Genomic DNA, 20,935 nt, shown 5'->3' on the forward strand with positions numbered 1-20,935 from the left:
ACCGACTAAAACTCAACCCTTCCAAGACGGAGTGGCTGTGGCTTCCGGCCCCCCGGTTCAACCAGGTGCTTCCATCTCTGGCCATTGGGGGCGTGCAACTAGCCCCCATGGAACAGGTGCGCAATTTGGGCGTCCTCCTAAATGCCCGGCTGTCCATGGATGACCATGTAACAGCCGTGGCTAGGGGGGCGTTCCATCAGGTCCGCCTGATGCGCCAATTGCGCCCCTTATTGGACCGGGATGCCCTACGCACAGTCACCCATGCGCTAGTGACGTCTCGCCTGGACTACTGCAATGCTCTCTACATGGGGCTTCCCTTGAGATGCACTCGGAGACTACAGTTGGTCCAGAACGCGGCCGCGCGGGTGATTATGGGGAGGTCTAGATACTCCCCTGTAACACCTCTCCTGCGCGAGCTGCACTGGCTTCCTGTAGTCTACCGAGTGCGTTTCAAGGTTTTGATTATGATCTTTAAAGCGCTTCATGGCATAGGACCTAGTTACATGCAGGATCGCATCCTGCCCCACACATCCCTATGACCAATTCGCTCACACAGAGAGGGACTTCTCCGGGTGCCGTCCGCCAAACAGTGTCGGGGGGCGACACCCAGGAGCAGAGCCTTCTCTGTGATGGGCCCAGCCCTGTGGAATGACCTCCCCCGTGACATCAGGATTATTTCCGATCTCCGCTCCTTCCGTGTACAGTTGAAGACCCACCTCTTTCAATCATCCGGCCTGGCTCAACCGTAATCTTTTCATATTCCTCCTGACTGTCTTTTTTAAATTTTAAATTTTTATTGTATATTGGATTTTTTATTTGTTAATGGTTTTAATTTGTCTTAATGTTTTAATCTATTACCTCCTCCGTGCATGTATGTCTTTGTATATATGTATGTTTATATATGTCTTGGTGTACGCCGCCCCGAGTCCTGCCCGGAAAGGGAGCGGCTAATAAATCCAAATTTATTATTATTATTATTATTATTAGATGGTGCCTGTAAAAAATAATGATAAAATCCACAAGGGGATAGAAAAGACCGAGTGGCAAATGCAATATAATTAAAATTATGGATATTCACTGCCAACGGACGGCATAAGGGCAGCCAAGTAGGGTGGTATTAAAAGGAGATTGGATCAGTTCATGGAAGATGAGGTTCTCTTGGAGAACTAATGGCTGTTTTGTACCTTCTGAATCCTAGATAGAAAACTTGCCATCGTCTACATGGTTTGGAACCAGGTTATTGGAAGGACCTTTTCCATCTACGTGACACACCAGAGCAGGCAGGGAGGAGATGTTATGGGTCCTCTCTTTTAAAGAAGTCCATCTGGTGGGGCCAAGAAGAAGGACCTTCTCTGTGGTGGCTCCCTCTCTCTGGAACATCATCCCTGCAGAGATGAGACTGGCCCACCTTGACATTTTTCCAAAAGGCCCTGAAAGTGTAGTTTTGCCAGTGCGCCTGGGGACTTCCCAAGGGGAGATGAGGCCCATCAGGTTTGACTGTTGTCACCAGAGGGATGAAGGGCATTGGGTAAAGGGTTGGTATTTTGGACTTTATTTTGTAAGGGGAGACAAGATGAAGTTATGTGATGGAAATGGAGATGTGGGATCCTTGGTACTGTCTGACCATGACAGTTTTCTTGCCGCTATTTCATGACCCAGATAGCTAACATCATCAGTTCCAGAAGGGAGAGGGGAAGGAGTAATGCAATACAATAGCAGAGTTGGAAGGGACCTTGGAGGTCTTCTAGTCCAACCCCCTGCCTAGGCAGGAATGGGGGAAGAGAAGGAGAAAGAAAAGGAGGATTATGGGGTCATTAGTGCTCTCTCATCTTGATGGTTTTCTTGTACACATTTCATGACCCATCATCAATGCTGGAAAGGAGTGGGATAGGAGGAGGTGGAGGAGGAGGAGGAGGAGGAGGAGGAGGAGGAGGAGGAGGAGGAGGAGGAGGAGGAGGAGGAGACGGAGGACTGTGAGATCCTTGGTGCTCTCTGAGCTTGATGGTTTTCTTGTAGACATTTCATGACCCAATTAGGGAACATCATCAATGCTGGAAGGGAGTGGGATTGGAGGGTGGAGGAGGAGGAGGAGGAGACGGGGGACTGTGAGGTCCTTGGTGCTCTCTGAGCTTGATGGTTTTCTTGTACACATTTCATGACCCATCATCAATGCTGGAAAGGAGTGGGATTGGAGGAGGAGGAGGAGGAGGAGGAGGAGGAGGAGGAGGAGGAGGAGGAGGAGGAGGAGGAGGAGGAGGAGGAGGAGGAGGAGGAGACGGAGGACTGTGAGGTCCTTGGTGCTCTCTGAGCTTGATGGTTTTCTTGTAGACATTTCATGACCCAATTAGGGAACATCATCAGTGCTGGAAGGGAATGGGATTGGAGGGGGGGAGGAGGGGGGGAGGAAAACCGTGGGGTCCTTTTGCTCCCTGAGCTTGGTGGGTTTTTTTGAAGACATTTCATGACCCTACTAGGCAACATCATCAGTTACCAATCAACATCAAGGAGCAGACAATACTTTAATCAAGGAATGACCAACTCAAACAAACAAGCTAACAATAAACAACAGCCTAATCAAGGAACCATCAAGTATTGTCCCACCAACACTGACCAGGCAAGCCATTAGTATAAAAACAGAGAGCAGCCTTAGAGCTTGCTGACCTTCAAACCCAAAACTTCTCCTGGCTTATTTTAAAAGCCTCCAGGTTAAAAATCTACCAGCCTACCTACCTACGGATCATCTGAATGCATCTCCCTTTATATGAGAATCAGAAATTCCAACACGACTTCTCTGAAAGCAATTTGACAGCAAGTCGTCAAGAAAGCAAAATGTAAAATATCGAAAATAAACCTGACTTGACAGTAAAAGCTTCAAACCCAAGAATGATCTTGGCAAGGATGACACCCGGTTGAAAATAAAATAAAATAAAATAAGATCGCTCAAGCGGAAGAGAAAACTGATGTCTGCTCTGATTGATTTCAGCATCCAGTTTTGGTGCGCAAAAATTCAATTTTCAAAGGAGATTCGGACGGAAGGGAGGACCGTTGGCTCCTAAAAGGAGAAGAGCTTTTGGGGGGGACTGGTGGAGGATTGGGTCCCTCCCCACCCAGGATGGGTCCCCAAAAACAGATTTTGCATAATAGTAATGTAGAATGCAACAGAAGGGGAGAACGATGAAATCCATGAGTGCAAAATGACGATGTTAACCATATTTAATTTTAATCCATTTAAAAGATAAATGGAATATCTTTCATTTTTCCTCTGATCTCAACCTTTATTTTATGGAGCAGAATTTGCAGAACACCTGCAGAAATTTGCTGCCAAATATGTTGTGTTTAATGTGACAGAAGGGGGAAATAATTAAATACGTGCACGGAAACACTTTCAACTTTATTTAAGAAATTTGTCCTTATTATTTTTGGAATTAAAAGTAGCTGCTTGTTAGAGGGATTGGTTACCATTTGACAGGTGAAATGGGCAAAGGAGCACATTTTTCACCAGTACCTACCAGGTGTAATACCGGTAGTTGTCAATTTACAACAATTTTATAAGGGCACGTAAGATTGACTTACGACCAATCCCATGGTCACATGATCCAAATTCAGGCACTTAAAGTTAGAATAACTTTATTGTCACTTTGAATGTCCACTGATCGGCATATATTAAAGTGAAATTTTGTTACCTACAGCTCTCAAAGGGTCTCCACCTCCAATATACCCTACAAAAACATGACAAAATAAATAAATAGAAAGTTATGCATATATCCACATATATATTAAAACACAGAGAAACAACACAGTCTAGTTCAGATGTATACACGTACAATGCGAGGGGAACGAATCTTGCAAGTTTCCCTGATGGAAGGCCTAGGGAACAAAGTTGTTACTACAATCTGGTAGTCCTGCTAAAAATACTTTAAAACCCCCTCCCAGGGGGAGCAACAGAAACAGTGAAGTGGGTATGTGGGGTCTCTAACAATGCTCCAAGCTCTAGGCACACAGGCTTGTAAGCAGCACCCTGAATGACAGGAAGCGAGCTTCCTATAATATTCACCACTGTCCTCATCACTCTCCGTAGGGACTTTCTATCTGAGGCACTACAATCACCAAACCAAACAGGGATGCAGTTTGTTAAAACGCTCTCGACCGTGCCTCTGTAAAAAGCGGCCAGGACAGCAGGAGAAAGAGGTGCTCTCCTCATTCGAGGCAGGAAATGCAGATGCTGGTTTGCAGGCTTCACTAAGGATGACGGGTGGAGAGACCAGTTGAGATTGTTGGTTGTCTGCACCCCCAGATACTTAATACTGTTGGCCACCTCTACAGCTGCATCCTTGATACTGAGTGGAGTAGGACCATGCCGGCTCTTTCTAAAATCTACAATGATCTTCCTGCAGACTGTAGGAAGCATTTGCACCACTCAGGAGACCCTGAGGTCACAGACAAATCTCCAAGTGGCCTCAAGGACTCTATAAAAAGGATGCAAATGACCAGCTGTCTGTAAGGAGTATAAATCCTTCCCTTCCCCACCATCCAGTCAGAGCTGAAGAAGCTTCTTGGATGAGAAGCGAAACACTTTCCAAGAAAAACCAGAAAGTCCAGTAGCCTCTTGGAAAAAAAAACACCTTTGGGACATTTTTTATGATAGTCTCAGCAGATGATAAACTTGCTTGGGAAATCTCTTCTGGCAACTGAACAGCGAATCAATCTGTCTTTTATTACGGTCACAGACCAGCATTACAAACAAAAGGATTTTTTAAAAATCGTAATAAAAAAATTAGAACAGAAAGCAGACAACGTAATATATTACGATTAGTGTTGGCCATTGAAGAGAGAAGTTTTCCAACCTGAAAGCAAGGATCCAAATCAGCTCGTCGCTAATGAGCCGGAAGATTAATCTATTATTAAATTTCCTTTTGCCCGAACGCGGTAACTCTTTTCAGTGTTTCTGATCTTCGTTGTGAGAATCCAAAATGCTGCTCTGAGTGGTTTGTAATTCTGTGGAAAGGCGAGAGGAGGTGTTCGCTTCTTTTTTTTTAAACGGATTGGGTCAGCCGGAGAGCTTCCCTATCAGCAGAAATACCAATTCACAAAGAGGCAAATTGATTTTCTGCCTGGTGAACTTGGTAAGAATAGCAGCTCTCCACACATGCAGAGCCTCTAATGCTGTCTTTAAAATAAATAAAAAAGGAGGGTTATAGCACTCCCTTCCAGATTTAGCTGTGATTTGTAATCGGATCGAAGGGGGAGAAATGTTAAAGACACAAATTATATTGATGGAGGGGAATATTAGCAGCTCAGGGTAAACTGGAGAGGTTTCTCGGTTGCTTTCCTGCAGGAGTTCCGTGACCCAACTAGGGAACGTGATCAGTGATAGAAGGATGGAGTTTGTAGAGGAAGAGGAGGAGGAGGACTGTGGGGTCCCTGGTGCTCTCTGAGCTTGGTTGTTTTCTTGCAGACATTTCATGACCCAACTAGGAAACATCATCAGTGCTGGAAGAGAATGGAGTTTGTAGAGAGGAGGAGGAAAAAGAGGAGGAGGGTGACCCCACTCCCTTCTGATGATGCTATCTAGTTGGGTCATGAAGCATCTACAAAAAAACCACCAAGCTCAGAGGTAACATCATCAGTGCTTAGAAGGGAGGGGAGTTGGTGGAGACGAGAAGGAGGAGGAGGAGGAGGAGGAGGAGGAGGAGGAGGAGGAGGAGGAGGAGGAGGAGGAGGAGAGGACTGTGGGGTCCTTGGTTCTCTCTGAGCTTGGGGGTTTCCTTGCAGATGTTTCATGACCCAACTGGCTGACATCATCAGTGCTCGAAGGGAGAGGGGTTTGCATCATCAGTGCTAGAAGGGGGAGGGGGAGGGGGAGGACTGTGAGGTTCTTGGTGGTCACTGTGTGGGAAGTCCATTGGTAGCGGCATTCAAGAAAAGATTGAATATCCATTTGTCTGGGATGGTCTCCCTGCCTTGGGTAGAGGATGGGACCGGAAGATATCCAGGGTCCCTTCCAGGCCTCTAATTCTATGATTCCATGGTTGAATTCTGGGAGTTAAAGCTTAGAAGGCTTAATGTTGCCACGGTTGGAGACCCCTGGTTTAGAGGAGTCTGGCATGGAGCAGAGGGTTGCATAGGATGTCTTCCCACCTGGTAATTCTATGCAGCCGATAGACCTATCCAACGTTTCTAAACAAATATATAAGTCCTCCACCATATTAATGTGTTTGCTTGCCTTCTAAGACAAAATAATATCACTTCAGCAGTAAACATTTTACTATCTTGTCAAATTCTCATACACGTATATATGTATGTATGTATGTATGTATGCATGCATGCATCTATCTATCTATCTCAATCTATCCATCATCATTATCTATCTATCTATCTATCTATCTATCTATCTATCTATCTATCTATCTATCTATCATCTATCTATCTATCTATCTATCTAACTATCTAACTATCTAACTATCTAACTATAACTATCTCTATCCATCTATCATCTCCATATCTATCTGTCTGTCTGTCTGTCCATCCCCATCCCCATCATTATCTATCTATCTATCTATCTATCTATCTATCTATCTATCTATCTATCTATCTATCTATGTCTGTCTCTGTCTGTTTATCATCTATCTATTTCCCAGATGATGCACTGAGAGTCACTTATGGGTGATTGCTGTAATAACAGCATCCTCTCTTCTTTTTCTTTTTCTTCTCTTCTTCCTTCCTTCCTTCTTTCCTTCCTTCCTTCCCTCCCTGTCCTTCCAATCAATCAATCAATCTATTTCACGCAATACCCAAAGTGTCATTGTTTGCAAAGAGCCCTTTTGCAAAACTCCTCCTTCAATTCCCCTCAGCTTATCTCTTAAACAGCAACTGCGCTATCAATAGAGCCCCTTGGTGGTCTCCTTTAACGGCCGGAAGTTGCTGTGGGCTGGCGATTCAGAAGGACTCGTCCAAAGAGCTCTGGAGCATCTCCAATGTCAAGAACAAGAAGAGAGGTGTGTATAGGATGGGAGGAATCTAATTGTGTTTGCACACCTGCTGAGCCAGAGTGCTTCTGAGTGTTTCAGGAGATAAGGAAAGGAGCTGGGGGGGCTGGGGGGGGGGTAGGTTTTCCACCCACTTGGCATTTCTGATGCCTCTTTTCATGACACCAACGGTTAGCATTGTCTCTCTGTTTACTGTCGCTGCATCCGTTGCAAAGAGAAACTGCTTCTAGCAGACATTGGGGAAAAAATGGAGTTAAAAATAGGAACTCAACACAGCCTCTTCCAATACTTGAAGGGCTGTCGCAGAGAAGAGAGAGGGTCTTCTGTTTGCCAAGGCCCCTGATGGCAGGAGGAGAAGCAATGGATGGAAGCTCCTCAGAGGGACATCCAACCTGGAACTAAGGAGGAATTTCCTGACAGGGAAAACAATTAATCAATGGAACAGCTCATAGTTGTGTTTATATAAAGCCCTAGTAAGCCCTCACTTGGAATACTGCATCCAGTTTTGGTCACCACACTATAAAAAAGATGTGGAGACTCAGGAAAGAGTGCAGAGAAGAGCAACCAAGAGGATTAGGGGACTGGAGGCTAAAACCTATGAAGAACGGTTGCAGGAACTGGGTATGTCTAGTTTAATGAAAAGAAGGACCAGGGGAGACACGATAGCAGTGTTCCAAGGGAGTCAAGCTATTCTCCAAGGCACCTGAGGACAGAACAAGAAGCAATGGGTGGAAACTAATCAAGGAGAGAAGCAACTTAGAACTGAGGAGGAAGTTTCTGACAGTTAGAACCAATGGAACAGAAGTTGCCTTTGGAATTTATATGAGCTTCATCACTGGAGGCTTTCAAGAAGAGACTGGACTGTTAGAAAATGGTGTAGGGTCTCCTGCTTGAGAGGGAGTTTGGACTAGATGACCTATAAGGTCCCTTCCAACTCTGTTAATCTGTTACAATTTGTTTGCTCCAACACTGGAGGTTTTCAAGAAGAGATTTGACAGCCTTTTGTCCAATCTAACCCTACCCCTAACCAATATTTTCCCCTTCCATGGTGGGGGAATAGAGTTCCCAGCTGTTGCCGCACTGACCACCCCAAAATGCCTGGAGTTCAGGCCAGCCACAGATGCCCTCGTGGTCCTGGAGCCTGGACCTCGGCTGTTGGGCATCTCGAGGGTGGTGGGCAGAGCCGACACCGAGCGGCTCTCAAAAGCCAGCTAAATAACAGGTTAATGCCGGCAGTGACATCTGAAGTCTTGACATGATTTATTGGGGGGAATTTAATAATCGCTGGGTAGTAGTGAATTAATTAGCTCCTCCAGAACCAGGCTTCCCATGTAAGTCGAGAGAATAAAGCATCCAGGCGAAATGCAAACAGTATAAATCAGAATGAGCAAAGGGGAAACTGAGCGTGGCTTGGAAGGAACGGAGAAGTGATCTGAGGGCTTGTAAACCTTTTGTAAGCTCAGCTCCTTTCCTTTCTTTTCCTGTCCTTTCTTTTCCTTTCCTTTCTTTTCCTGTCCTTTCCTTCCCTTCCTTCCCTCCTTCCTCCTCTTTCCTCCCCTCCCCTTCTCTTTTCCTTTCATTTTCATTTTCTTTCCATTCCTTCTTTCCTTTCCTATTCTTTCCTTTCTTTTCCTTTCCTTTCCTTCCCTCCCCTTCTCTTTCTCTTTTCCTTTCATTTTCATTTTCTTTCTATTCCTTCCTTCCTTCCTTTCCTTTTCTTCTCTTTTTCTCTTTTTTCTCTTTTTTCTCTTTCCCTCTTTTCATTTACTTTTTTTCTTTCCTTTCCTTTCCTTCCTTCCTTCCTTCCTTCCTTCCTTCCTTCCTTCCTTTTCTTCTCTTTTTCTTTTCTCTACACTTTTTTTCTTCCCCAAATTTGCCTCTTCCTCTCTCCCTTCTGGGTGCCTCTCCTCTTTACCACTCCCTTCCTCTCTCTCTCTCTCTCTCTCTCTCTCTCTCTCTCTCTCTCTCTCTCTCTCTCACACACACACACACACACACACACACACACACACACAAATACAGAGAGAGAGACACACAGAGAGAGAGACACACACAGAGACACACACACACACAAACACCCACCTGTTATTTCTGAAGGCAGGAGACCCCCTGCCCTTCTGCTCACAAGAGGGGACATTGTGTGCTTACTGGGGGGTTTCCAAGCGTAAGGGTCCTCCGTGCCTGAGAAGCAGAATGGCTGGAATATGAACCTAGAGATTAATTAATTTTCTAAAAGGTGTATCTTATTTCACAGGCAATTAATTTTATTAATTCAATTTATTTTTGTCTTGATGCCCTCCTTTCGGACTTTGGCTCCTGCTAAGCTTCTATACTCCTGTTTAGGTTCACACAAACCTTTAGATGTCTTTGACTAAGATCAAGATTGCAGTCTCTGTGACACCTCAATTTATTGGGGGGGGGATCTCTTGCGTCTTAATTAATGGGGGGGCAGTGTAGCATTTTTGTGTGAGATTTTTGTACGTATTTGTGCATTTTTCTTCCTGCACTCTAAGCTAAGTGTATCCCAGTCAGATTATTCATATTTCCACAAATTCCAGAATCAAATCGGTGTCTTCCACCACACAGGTGGTCAATCAATCAGAATAGTGCTGGAAGGGACCTTGGAGGTCTTCTAGTCCAGCCCCCTTCTCAAGCTGGAAATCCCATACCATTTCAGACAAGTGGCTGCCCAGCCTCTTTTTAAAGACCTCCAGTGATGGAACCCCCACAGCTTCTGGTGGCAAGCGGTTCCACTGGTTGACTGTCCTCCCTGTTAGGAAGTTTCTCCTTAGTTCTAGGTTGCTTCTCTCCTTGATTAGTTTCCATCCGTTGTTTCTTGTCCTGCCTTCTGGTGCTTTGGAGAATAAGTTCAGCCCCTCTTCTTTGTGGCAGCCCCTGACATAGTAAACTCCTGGTTTACTTAAAGAAAATAGCATCTCTAGCCTTCGTTCTACTTGGAAACTGCTTCTCACGATCCGAGAGCACCAAGCACTTCGCAGTTCAACCCTGAGCTACCAAGGTTCTCTTCTATTGGCATCAGTGCAAATCTCGTTCCCTTCTCGCCCTGACGTTGTAATGCAGCTCGGTCATGAAACGTCTGCAAGAAAACCACCAAGCTCAGAGAGCACCAAGGACCCCACAGTCCTCCTCCTCCTTCTGCTGCTCCTCCTCCTGCCCACCACAAAGCCCACTCCCTTCTAACATGATGGTGTTATCTAGTTAGGTAATGAAACGTTTGCTAGAAAACCGCCAAATTCAGAGAGCACCAAGGACCCCACAGTCCTGTCACCCTTCTCTTCCACTTCCCTTCCTCCCCCCTCCCCCTCTTCCTCCTCCTCCTCTTCTCCACAATCCCCATTCCCTTCCAGCACTAATGGTGTTACCTAGTTGGGTCATGAAATGTCTACAAGAAAGCAACCAAACTCAGAGAATATCAAGGATCCCACAGTCTTCCTCCTCCTCCCCACAAACCCCACTCCCTTCTAGCATTGATGATGTTATCTAGTTAGGTAATGAAACATCTGCAAGAAAACCACCAAATTCAGAGAGCATCAAGGACCCCACAGTCCTGTCACCCTTCTCTTCCTCTTCCTCTTTCTCCCCCCTCCTCCTCTTCCTCCTCCTCCTCCTCCTCCTCTTCTCCATAATCCCCATTCCCTTCCTGCACTGATGGTGTTACCTAGTTCAGTCATGAAATGTCTACAAGAAAGCAACATAACTCAGAGAGTATCAAGGACCTGACAGTCTTCCTCCTCCTCCCATTCCTCCTCCTCTTCCACCTCCTCCTCTTCTTCCTCATCTCCTATCCTCCTCCTTCACCTCCTCTCTCTTCCTCCTCCTCCTCTTCCACCTCCTCCTCTCCTCCTCCTCTTCTTCCTCCTCTCCTCTTCCTCCTCTTCCACCTCCTCCTCTTCTTCCTCCTCTCCTCTCCTCCTCCTTCACCTCCTCTCTCCTCCTCCTCCTCCTCTTCCACCTCCTCCTCTCCTCCTCCTCTTCTTCCTCCTCTCCTCTTCCTCCTCTTCCACCTCCTCCTCTTCTTCCTCCTCTCCTCTCCTCCTCCTTCACCTCCTCTCTCCTCCTCCTCCTCCTCTTCCACCTCCTCCTCTCCTCCTCCTCTTCTTCCTCCTCTCCTCTTCCTCCTCTTCCACCTCCTCCTCCTCCTCTTCCACCTCCTCCTCTCCCTCTTCAACTCCTTCTCCTCTTCTTGTCTCCTCCTCCTCCTCCTCCCCACAAACCCCCCTCCCTTCTAGCACTGATGGTGTTGCATACTTTGGAAACATCTGCATTGAAACAACCAAGCTCAGAGAGCACCAAGGTCTCCTACATCGTTCAATCCTGACCTAAAACTCTTCTCTTCTATCAGATCTCAGCATGGAAATGTCCTTCCACGCTCTCCGGTTTCCCCTTCAGGTTCCCACTTCCAGAAAACAAGCCCTGTTGAGGCACCCTGGCCATCAATCATCCCATCTCCCATTTTTCCACAGGGCCAGTGGAAGCAAAAATGACTTTCTCTCTTTCTACGTGATTTCCTTCTCAGTACTTCCATTGTCCGTGCGTAAACGGAGGTCTGGATGCGCTTGTCGAATATCTTCAGATAAAATCATGGGGAAATAACAGAGTGTGTTTCTGATTTATTCAGCGACAATTCTGCTGCCTTTACTCCAATGTTGTACATAAGATCCTGTCAGAGTTTGTTGCAGCAATCACATCCAGAAAGCACACACAGGTAACTGATTCAGCAGGATTCATTAACTTCTCTTTACATATAATACAACATATGAAGTAAATATACAATACCAAAAGCAGGTTTGTCAACGTGGTAGTAAATACAAGCAAACACAGGCAGAGGAGAGAACAGTTTCAATTCAGAGCAGCAGACTAATTTAGAGCTCAGTACAGACTCAGAGCTACAGAGCTAAGCTACGCCCAGGCTCCTTGTTGTCTCCTTGTTGCTCACACAGCAAATACTGTTTCAGTTTCCAAAGAGCCCTCATTGAATGATTCAGTTTCCACGTCTCTTCATTGGCTGAACTTGTTGCCATGTCTCTGCCAGTCATCTCAACTCTCATACACACTGACAGATCCTACACACATTTGGTAATGTTGATGAAGACCAAAATTTCCCACAACCATCCTAGGTTTGTGCTCTTGCAGGAAATGAAGTCTTCGTCCTTTATGTCCTTAAAGACTTGAACATTGGGCACTATCTAACAAAATGAAATTCCATGGTGAAAAAAGTCAGGTTCTACATTTAGGCAAGAAAAACCAAATGCACAGGTACAGTATAGGTGGTACCTTGCTCAATAGTAGCAGTAAATGTGAGAGGGACTTTGGAGTTTTAGTGGACAACCATTGAAATATGAGCCAGCCGTGTGCAGCAGCTGCCAAAAAAGCCAACACAGTTCTAGGCTGCATCAACAGAGGGAGAGAATCAAGATCACGTGAAGTGTTAATACCACTTTATAATGCCTTGGCAAGGCCACACTTGGAATACGGCATCCAGTTTTGGTCACCACGATGTAGAAAAGATGTGGAGACTCTAGAAAGAGTGCAGAGAAGAGCAACAAAGATGACGAGGGGACTGGAGACTAAAACATATGAAGAATGGTTGCAGGAACTGGTGATGTCTAGTTTAATGAAAAGAAGGACTAGGGGAGACATGATAGCATTGTTCCAATATCTCAGGGGTTGCCACAAAGAAGAGGGAGTCAAGCTATTCTCCAAGGCACCTGAGGGCAGGACAAGAAGCAATGGGTGGAAACTAATCAAGGAGAGAAGCAACTTAGAACTGAGGAGAAACTTCCTGACAGTTAGAACAATTAATCAGTTGAACAGCTTGCCTCCAGAAGTTGTGAATGCCCCAACACTGGAAGTCTTTAAGAAGAGATTGGATAACTATTTGTCTGAAGTGGTGTAATTTTTCTTGCCTGAACAGGGGGTTGGACTAGAAGACCTCCAAGATCCCTTCCAATTCTGTTATTCTATGATATTCTAAGGGGTGGGGAGCTGGCCCATGCCCACCTACACACACTGGGGCTTCTCCTTGCCCTTTTAGGCGAAATGTTACCCCAATGGCACATGAAACGCTTAACAAGGCCGTGAAGTCCCTCCATCACATTTATAGCCCTCCATAAATAGTTACTGCTCCATCAAGTTAATACTGGAAACATCAGTTTTACAACCAAACCAAATAAAAACAGTTTCACTCTCGTTAGCCTCAAGCCAATTTCCCAATATTGGTCGTAGGATGCAATTAAACCAAAGAAAACAAATGCGCCAATAAAAAAAACCACAGAAGGGGAATCAAAACTCAAGAACTTGATCGCGGCCCAAACACTTTGGATGCCAGGAAGGCTGGTGGGCAGGAGACGCATCTCTGTTTTCACAAGAACATCTATTTCTTCAGCCTCCCAAGTTCTCTTCGCCTGAAAGAATAACCCAGGAGATCCATCAGCAGAAGGGGAAATTAAACACAGACTAATAAAACTGCTGTGAAAAACCCATCCAAAATAGATGTCAAAATGTGCGCCTGAGAATGCAGTGGCCAAGAAAATAGAATAGAAAATTAGAATAGGATAGAATGGAATGGAAGAGGAGAGGAGAGAAGAAAAGAGAAGAAAAGAGAAGAAAAGAGAAGAAAAGAGAAGAAAAGAGAAGAAAAGAGAAGAGAAGAGAAGAGAAGAGAAGAGAAGAGAAGAGAAGAGAAGAGAAGAGAAGAGAAAATATGGAATGGAATGGAGGGGAGGGGAGGTTAGGAGAAGAGAAGAGAAGCTAGAAGATGGATAGAAGATGGCTGGGGTAGGGTAGGGTAGAATTCTTTATTGGCCAAGTGTGATTGGATACACAAGGAGTTTGTCTCCTGTCCATAGGCTCTCAGTGTACATACAAGCAACAAGTGATAAATCATGATCATACTCTTAACATACAATCAACACAAATCTTATGATAGAAACAACATAGTCATAAGATGCTAAAGAAAATAAGTAATAGGAAAGCTGAATAATAGGTAATACAGACCTACTACGTGGCTTAACAGTGTTGGCATGGGGGGGTGGGACTGCCCTTGTGTTTAGTTGTTTTGGCGTGCAATAAACATATGATGAATGGTTGCAAGAACTGGCCATGGCTAATTTAGTGAAGAGAAGGACCAGGGGAGACAGGATAGCATCTTCCAATATTTGAGGGGCTGCAACAGAAAGGAGGGGGGTCAAGCTATTCTCCAAAACACCTTTGAAGGTCAGACAGGGAATAATGGATGGAAACTGAGCAAGGAGAGATTCAACCTAGAAATAAGAAGGAATTTTCAGACAGAGAGAGCAATCAACCAATGGAACAGAAGTTGCCTTCGGAAGTTGTGGGAACTTCATCACTGGAGGCTTTCAAGAAGAAAAAGGACTGCCATTGGTCAGAAAGGGTGTAGCTCCTGCTTGGGCAAGGGTTGGACTAGAGGGTCTCCAAGGTCCCTTCCAACTCTGTTATTCTGTATCCTGTCTTGATGGAAGAGGTTGAAACCATTTACATCCAGGATGTTAGGGGTCTGTAGATATTTCCTCAGCCATCTTTCTGCCACATGCGGAATGCTTGCCATTGTTCTTTCTGCCTTCAGAAATGGAATGGTTTCCCTCCAGAAGTTGTAGCTGGTCCAACATTGGAGATCTTCAAGAAAAGAGTGGACAACAATTTGTCTGGGATGAGCACAGGGTTGGATTGAGACCCCCTCCAAGGCCCCTTCCAGCCCTGTGAATCTATGATTCATCCACTAGCAATAAATATTCAAGACATCTTGTCTTCAGGAATAGATGATCTACAGGATAACGTCCACTTCTCCATTGGTCTTCTCCACAGGTTTATGTAACCCTTTGAAGTTGCCTGGACTTGCAATTGATCTATCAGTTTGAGATGCCCTGACCAAAGTGTTATTTCTTTTAATTCTGCTAAGCGCGTGGTCTCAATTCCTTACTTTAATTCCAAGGTGCTGCTACAAATTTTACCTTCTTTGTTTCCTTTTCAAAATAATAATTATGTTGAAAATGTATTTGAAAAACAGGAGTAAAATTAATACAAAATCGAAGAGAAAGGGGGAGAGAGAGAGAAAGGAGGGGGGAAGGAAGGAGGGAGGGAGGGAGGAAGGAAAAAAGGAGGGAGGAAAAGAGGGAGGAAGGAAAAGAGAGAGGAAGGGGAAGGGAGGGAAGGACAGAGGAAGGAAGGAAGGAAATTAGAAAGGAAAAGAGGGAGGGAGGAAGGAGGGAGAGAGGATGGGTGGATGGATGGAAGGAAGGAAGGAAGGAAGGAAAAGGGAGGGAGGGAGGAAAAGAGGAAGGGAGGAAAAGAGAAAGAAAGGGGAAGGGAGGGAGGGACAGAGGAAGGAAGGAAGGAAATTAGAAAGGAAAGAGAGGGAGGGAGGAGAGAGGGGGGGATGGATGGATGGATGGAAGGAAGGAAGGAGGGATGGAAGGAGGAAAACTGCTCACATGCCTAAGGCAGGCTAGAACTCACCATCTCCTGGTGATTGTCCCAGAGTTACCCAGCTGGCTTTCATGCCTCAAGCAGAACTCGAACTCAGAGTCTTCTAGTTTCTGGCCTGGTGCCTTAACCACTGGAGCTCTGGCATTTTTCCTCCCTGTAGTAGTTCATCATCTTTCGTACAGGTTGTAGAAGTGCGTCCTGTAAACTTTTGTAATGAGACCCTGAAAATCCGTCTGGTCCAGACACCTTTCCTGGTTTCTTCCTTTTTATAGCTCAAATAACTTTCCTTGTTGTTATAAATCCATCCATAATCTGTTTCCGTTCCTGTGTAATTTGCACTAAATTTGGTTTCTTTAGATATTTATCTGTTTTCTCTAAGAAGATATCACTTCCTTCTTACCAGATGGAACAGCATTAATAAATGCCTTTTGAGCGGTAACACTATCTGTTAATACAGTATTTCCCTCTTATAATTTCAATTTCATTTTCTTTTCTTTTTTGTAATTTACATGCCAACCATTTCTCTGGTATGTTGGCAAACTCAATAGCTCATTTTTATTTCCATTTCTCTAACTGATGACACAGATAACTGTCATTTGTAAAAGCTTAATTTGTCGAGAAGTACTTACTATCTCTGGAAAGGTCTTTCATTTTTTCCCCCTCCATCTCATCGCAAATAACATGTTTTTAATAGAAAATACATGTAGCTCAGGGTTGAACTGTGAGATTTGTTGGTGCTTTCTGGTTGTTTTCTCGCAGATGTTTCATTACCTGATTAGCCCTGGTAGAGACACGCTTGGATTGGTGGGTCCAGGCATGGTCACCATGATTTTAAAAAAAGATGCTTAAAAAGAGCGCAGAGAAGAGCAACACAAATGATTAGTGGTCTGGAGGCTGAGCCACATAATAAACAATTTGGGGAACTTGGTATGTATAGTCTAAGAAAGAGAAAAAATAAGGGTGACATGATAGCAGATTGCTTCCTGGACTTGTGGCTGCTCCATTGCTGGAGGGGTTTTTGTGGGGGGGGGGGGAGAAGACTGGACAATCATTTGTCCTGGATAGTATGGGGCTGTGATGGTGAACCTATGGCACGCAGGCCACAGGTGGCATACAGAGCCATATTTCCTGGCATGCAAGCTGATTTTCAGCCTTCCGGAGGGCCGGGGGAGACCGTTTTCACCCTCCCCAGGCTTCAGGAAAGCCTCTGCAGCCTGGGGAGGGTGGAAACCCCCCCCCCCACATGCGCATTGAATTGTGGGTGTGTGGGCACAGCAATTTTGCCACGCCTTTACAAAAAGGTTTGCCATCACTGGTACAGGGTCTCCAGCTTGAGCAGGGGGTTGAACTAGAAGACCTCCTAGATCCCTTCCAGCCCTAGGATTCTCTTATTCCATGACTCTATGGTTCTGTGATTCTATGAGTCTCTGTGAGGCTCAGATTCTAAAATTTTGTGATTCTAGGATTCTGTGATTCTATCATCCTCTGATTCTGTAATTCTCTGATTCCCTAATCCTCTGCTTCTATCATTCTGTGATTCTATGGTTTTGCAGTTGATTCTGTGATTTGTTTAAAGGATGGGGGCCAATTGCAGAAGGACCCTGTTGCTTCTCCTGCTCCGGGCATTGAAAGCACCTCAAATTAAGAAGCAGGAAAGATGTCAGAGGACAACCAACCTGGTACCAAGCAAGACCACGCCTTAATCTTTGGTAGAAATGGAGTCCTTTGGTTCCTCAGCGCTCCATGGTTAGGTAGAGCCAAGGAGAGAGAGAGAGATTCAACATGATGCTAATCAGGATTCTTGGTCTCAGTCCGATCTTTTTATTAGAAAATCAGCCTTTGGGAAGAGAAATGTGTTTGTGGTCTTTTCTCTTCCTGTGCCAAGAAAATGGAGTTTGAGGGAGGGGGGATGAGAGCGAAGCAAGGAGAAAAAGATGTGGGATTCTCTTTCATCTTTTCAGTCTCTGCCAGTCCAGAGGTTTCCCCCGCTGAGCTTATTGTCAGATCAAATGAATGCAGACAGAAGAGGAGAAAAAATGGTCTGCAAGAATTTGGGGTTCAAACCACTATGGAATCCCAGGGCCTCCAGGATGCCAAAAATGATTGATTATCTATCTGAGTTTGAGGCCTGAATGGGTGGAAATATCTGCCAAGGAGTCATAGAATAACAGAATTAGAAGGGACCTTGGAGATCATCTAATCTAGCCCCTTGCTCAAGCAGGAGACCCTATGCCATTCCAGACAAAGGGTTGTCCAATTTTGCCTTAAAAACTTCCAGTGTTGAAGCATTCACAACTTCTGGAGGCAAGTTGCTCCACTGATTGATTGTTTTCACTGTCAGGAAATTCCTCCTTAGTTTTAGGTTCCTTCTCCCCTTGATTAGTTTCCATCTGTTGCTTCTTGTCCTGCCCTCTGCTGCTTTGGGGAGTAGGTGCCTCTTCTCTGGGGCAGCCCCTCAGATATTGGAAGACTGCTATCATGTCACCCCCAGTCCTTCTTTTCATTGAACTAGACAAACCCAATTCCTGCAACTTTTCTTCATATGTTTTAGCCCCCAGTCCCCTAATCATCTTTCTTTCTCTGCTCTGCAATTCAATTCAGAATAGAGCTGAAAGGGACATTGGAGGTCTTCTAGTCCAGCCCTCTTCTCAAGCAGGAGACCCTGCCATTTCACACAAATGGTTGTCCAATCTCTTCTTGAAAACTGAGCTTCTTGGGGTTTGAGACCCAAGCGCTGCATAATGGGGTGAGCTCCCATTCCTGGCCTCAGCTCCAGCCCACTTATCAGTTCGAAAGCCTATAAATGCAAGTAGATAAATAGGTACCGCTTCAGTGGGAAGGTAACAGCGTTCCCTGCGCCTTTGGCAGACAGGTAATCCTTGGAATTACAATCACACAACTGAGTCCAAAATGATCTCTTGCTAAGCGAGACGTTTGTGAAGTGAGCTTTGCCCCATCTCATATGCACTTTCTTGCCATAGTTGTTAAGTGAATTGCTGCAGCTGTTAAGTTAGTAGCATGGTCATTAAGTGAATCTGGCTTCTTCCCCCTTGACTTTGCTGGTCAGAAGGTCACCAAAGGGAAATCACATGGCATTGCAACCATCGTAAATACAATTCTGTTTTTAATTTTGACCAAGGAGGTGCAGTAAGGTTTGTAAGAGTGAAAAGCCATCACATAAAGTTACTTTATTCAGCGGTGTTGTAACTTTCAACGGCCACTAAATGAACTGTTGTAAGGCAAGGACTGCATGTATAGCCGTGATGGCCACAGGACTACAAAATGTTTTCGGACAACGCTGGTTCCTTTGGCTATCAGACAGAGATGAGCCCCTGGAGTGGGCTACGACTGGACAAGGCAAACCTCTAGCTTACCACCCTCTCATGCCTGGCACACACAAAGACACACACAATCACAGGTTAACATTTAGTCTACTTTCTTCCTGCCTGTGAGGTTTTTTTTACGATGATGGATCTCTTGATGGCAGCGGCTTTTCCAGAGAATGGGGGCAGGCTGGTAATTAAAATCTGCCAAGGGAGAAATCAATCAAACAGGTATTTAAGAAGAGAAAAGGAAGGAAAACACCTCCAGGAAGACAGACGCGGGGAGAAGAGGCGCTGAGGCACCACGGTGTGTAAAACACAAAGTTTTCCCCGCTGACGGATGCGGATGGGAGGCCAAAGATGGGCATGTTTTATTTATTTTTAATGCTTAAAATGGGTGATTTAAACCAGCATTGGCTTTTCCATGTTGTATTCTTTCCACTTGCCAAATGCGAAGGTCTGGATGAGAAGTTACTCCGAAAATGCATTTCATGAGAGCAGTGGAGGTTGATCTGATTCAAAAGGGAAAATACTGGCAATGCATTATTGCCCACAAAGAAGAGGGAGTCAAGCTATTCTCCAAAGCACCTGCAGGCAGGAGAAGAAGCAACGGATGGAAACTAATCAAGGAGAGAAGCAGATTGCAATTAAGGAGAAACTTTCTGACAGTGAGACAATTGTTAATACCATTTTATAAGGCCTTGGTAAGGCCACACTTGGAATCCTGCATTCAGTTTTGGTCGCCACGATGTAGAAAAGATGAGGAGACTCTAGAAAGAGTGCAGAGAAGAGCAACAAAGAGGATTAGGGGACCGGAGGCTGAAACATATGAAGAACGGTTGCAGGAACTAGGTATGTCTAGTTTAATGAAAAGAAGGACGAGGGGAGACATGATAGCAGTCTTCCAATATCTCTCACAAAGAAGAGGGAGTCAAGCTATTCTCCAAAGCACCTGAGGGCAGAACAAGAAGCAATGGGTGGAAACTAATCAAGGAGAGAAGCAACTTAGAACTGAGGAGAAATTTCCTGACAGTTAGAACAATTAACCAGTGGAACAGAAGTTGCCTCTAGAAGTTGTGAATGCCCCAACACTGGAAGTCTTTAAGAAGATGTTGGATAGCCATTTGTCTGAAGTGGTATAGGGTTTCCTGCCTAGGCAGGGGGTTGGACTAGAAGACCTCCGAGGTCCCTTCCAACTCTTCTGTTATTCTGCTACTCTGTCATTCTGTTATTCCATTATTGGCTTGCCCTGTCACTGTTGGTGGGAGTGTCGTGTTCTGTCTGTTGTTTTCAAGGGCAATCCACTTGTATTTAAACAGAGAGCAACTCCTCCCCTCCTTCTAGCACTGATGATGTAACCTAGTTGGGTCATGAAAGGTCTTCAGGAAAACAACCAAGCCCAGAGAGCACTGAGGACCCCACATTTTCCTCTTCCTCCTCCTCCTATCTGCAAACCTCATTCCCTTCTAGCATTGATGATGTTGTTCTGACCGAGGCTTCCCAAGAGCATGAAGCAAATTCCTTGTCCCAACAAAAAAAAACCTTTTATTAATTGACTGTGGATTCTGCTCATTCACATCCAGCAAAGTCTTTCAAGGGAGGATTTATAGTCACAGACCTTATCTGGCCTGGAAAGCTGCCAGGCCGAGATCCGCCAAACTTTGCAAAGAGTCTCAGAGAGTCCCAAACCAATTAAGCAAACTAATGGTCTCCTGCAAACTCCCCTCTCCTTTTGCTCCTCTTTGATTCCCTATGGGAGGGGCCATCCACCACCCACCACCCACCATCCACCGGTGGCCTTACTCCCAAGTCGGCCCTTGTTCCTTAGCTGTTCCCTCCATCTGGCAACTCTGCACATGCGCATACTGGGAACAGGCTCCAGCTGTTCCTCTGCCTCACTGATGTCTGACTCTGAAGGCAGCTGATAACTGTCAGACGGCCCTGGCCCCCTCTCTGCCTCCGACACAGAGCCCTCGTCCAAGCCTTCCCCAGACTCCAGGACTGGCCCAGGTTCCTCCCCAACCTCCTCGCTGTCCGAATCCGCAGCCAGCTCCACTGGCCGCTGGTGGGCCACAACACATGTTCCCTAGTTAGGTCATGAAACATCTGCAAGAAAACCACCAAGCTCAGAGAGCAGCAAGGACCCCCCAGTTCAACCTT

The sequence above is a fragment of the Natrix helvetica genome, assembly GCF_964273705.1.
Source record: "Natrix helvetica genome assembly, chromosome: 2".
NCBI classification, from domain to species: Eukaryota; Metazoa; Chordata; class Lepidosauria; order Squamata; family Natricidae; genus Natrix; species Natrix helvetica.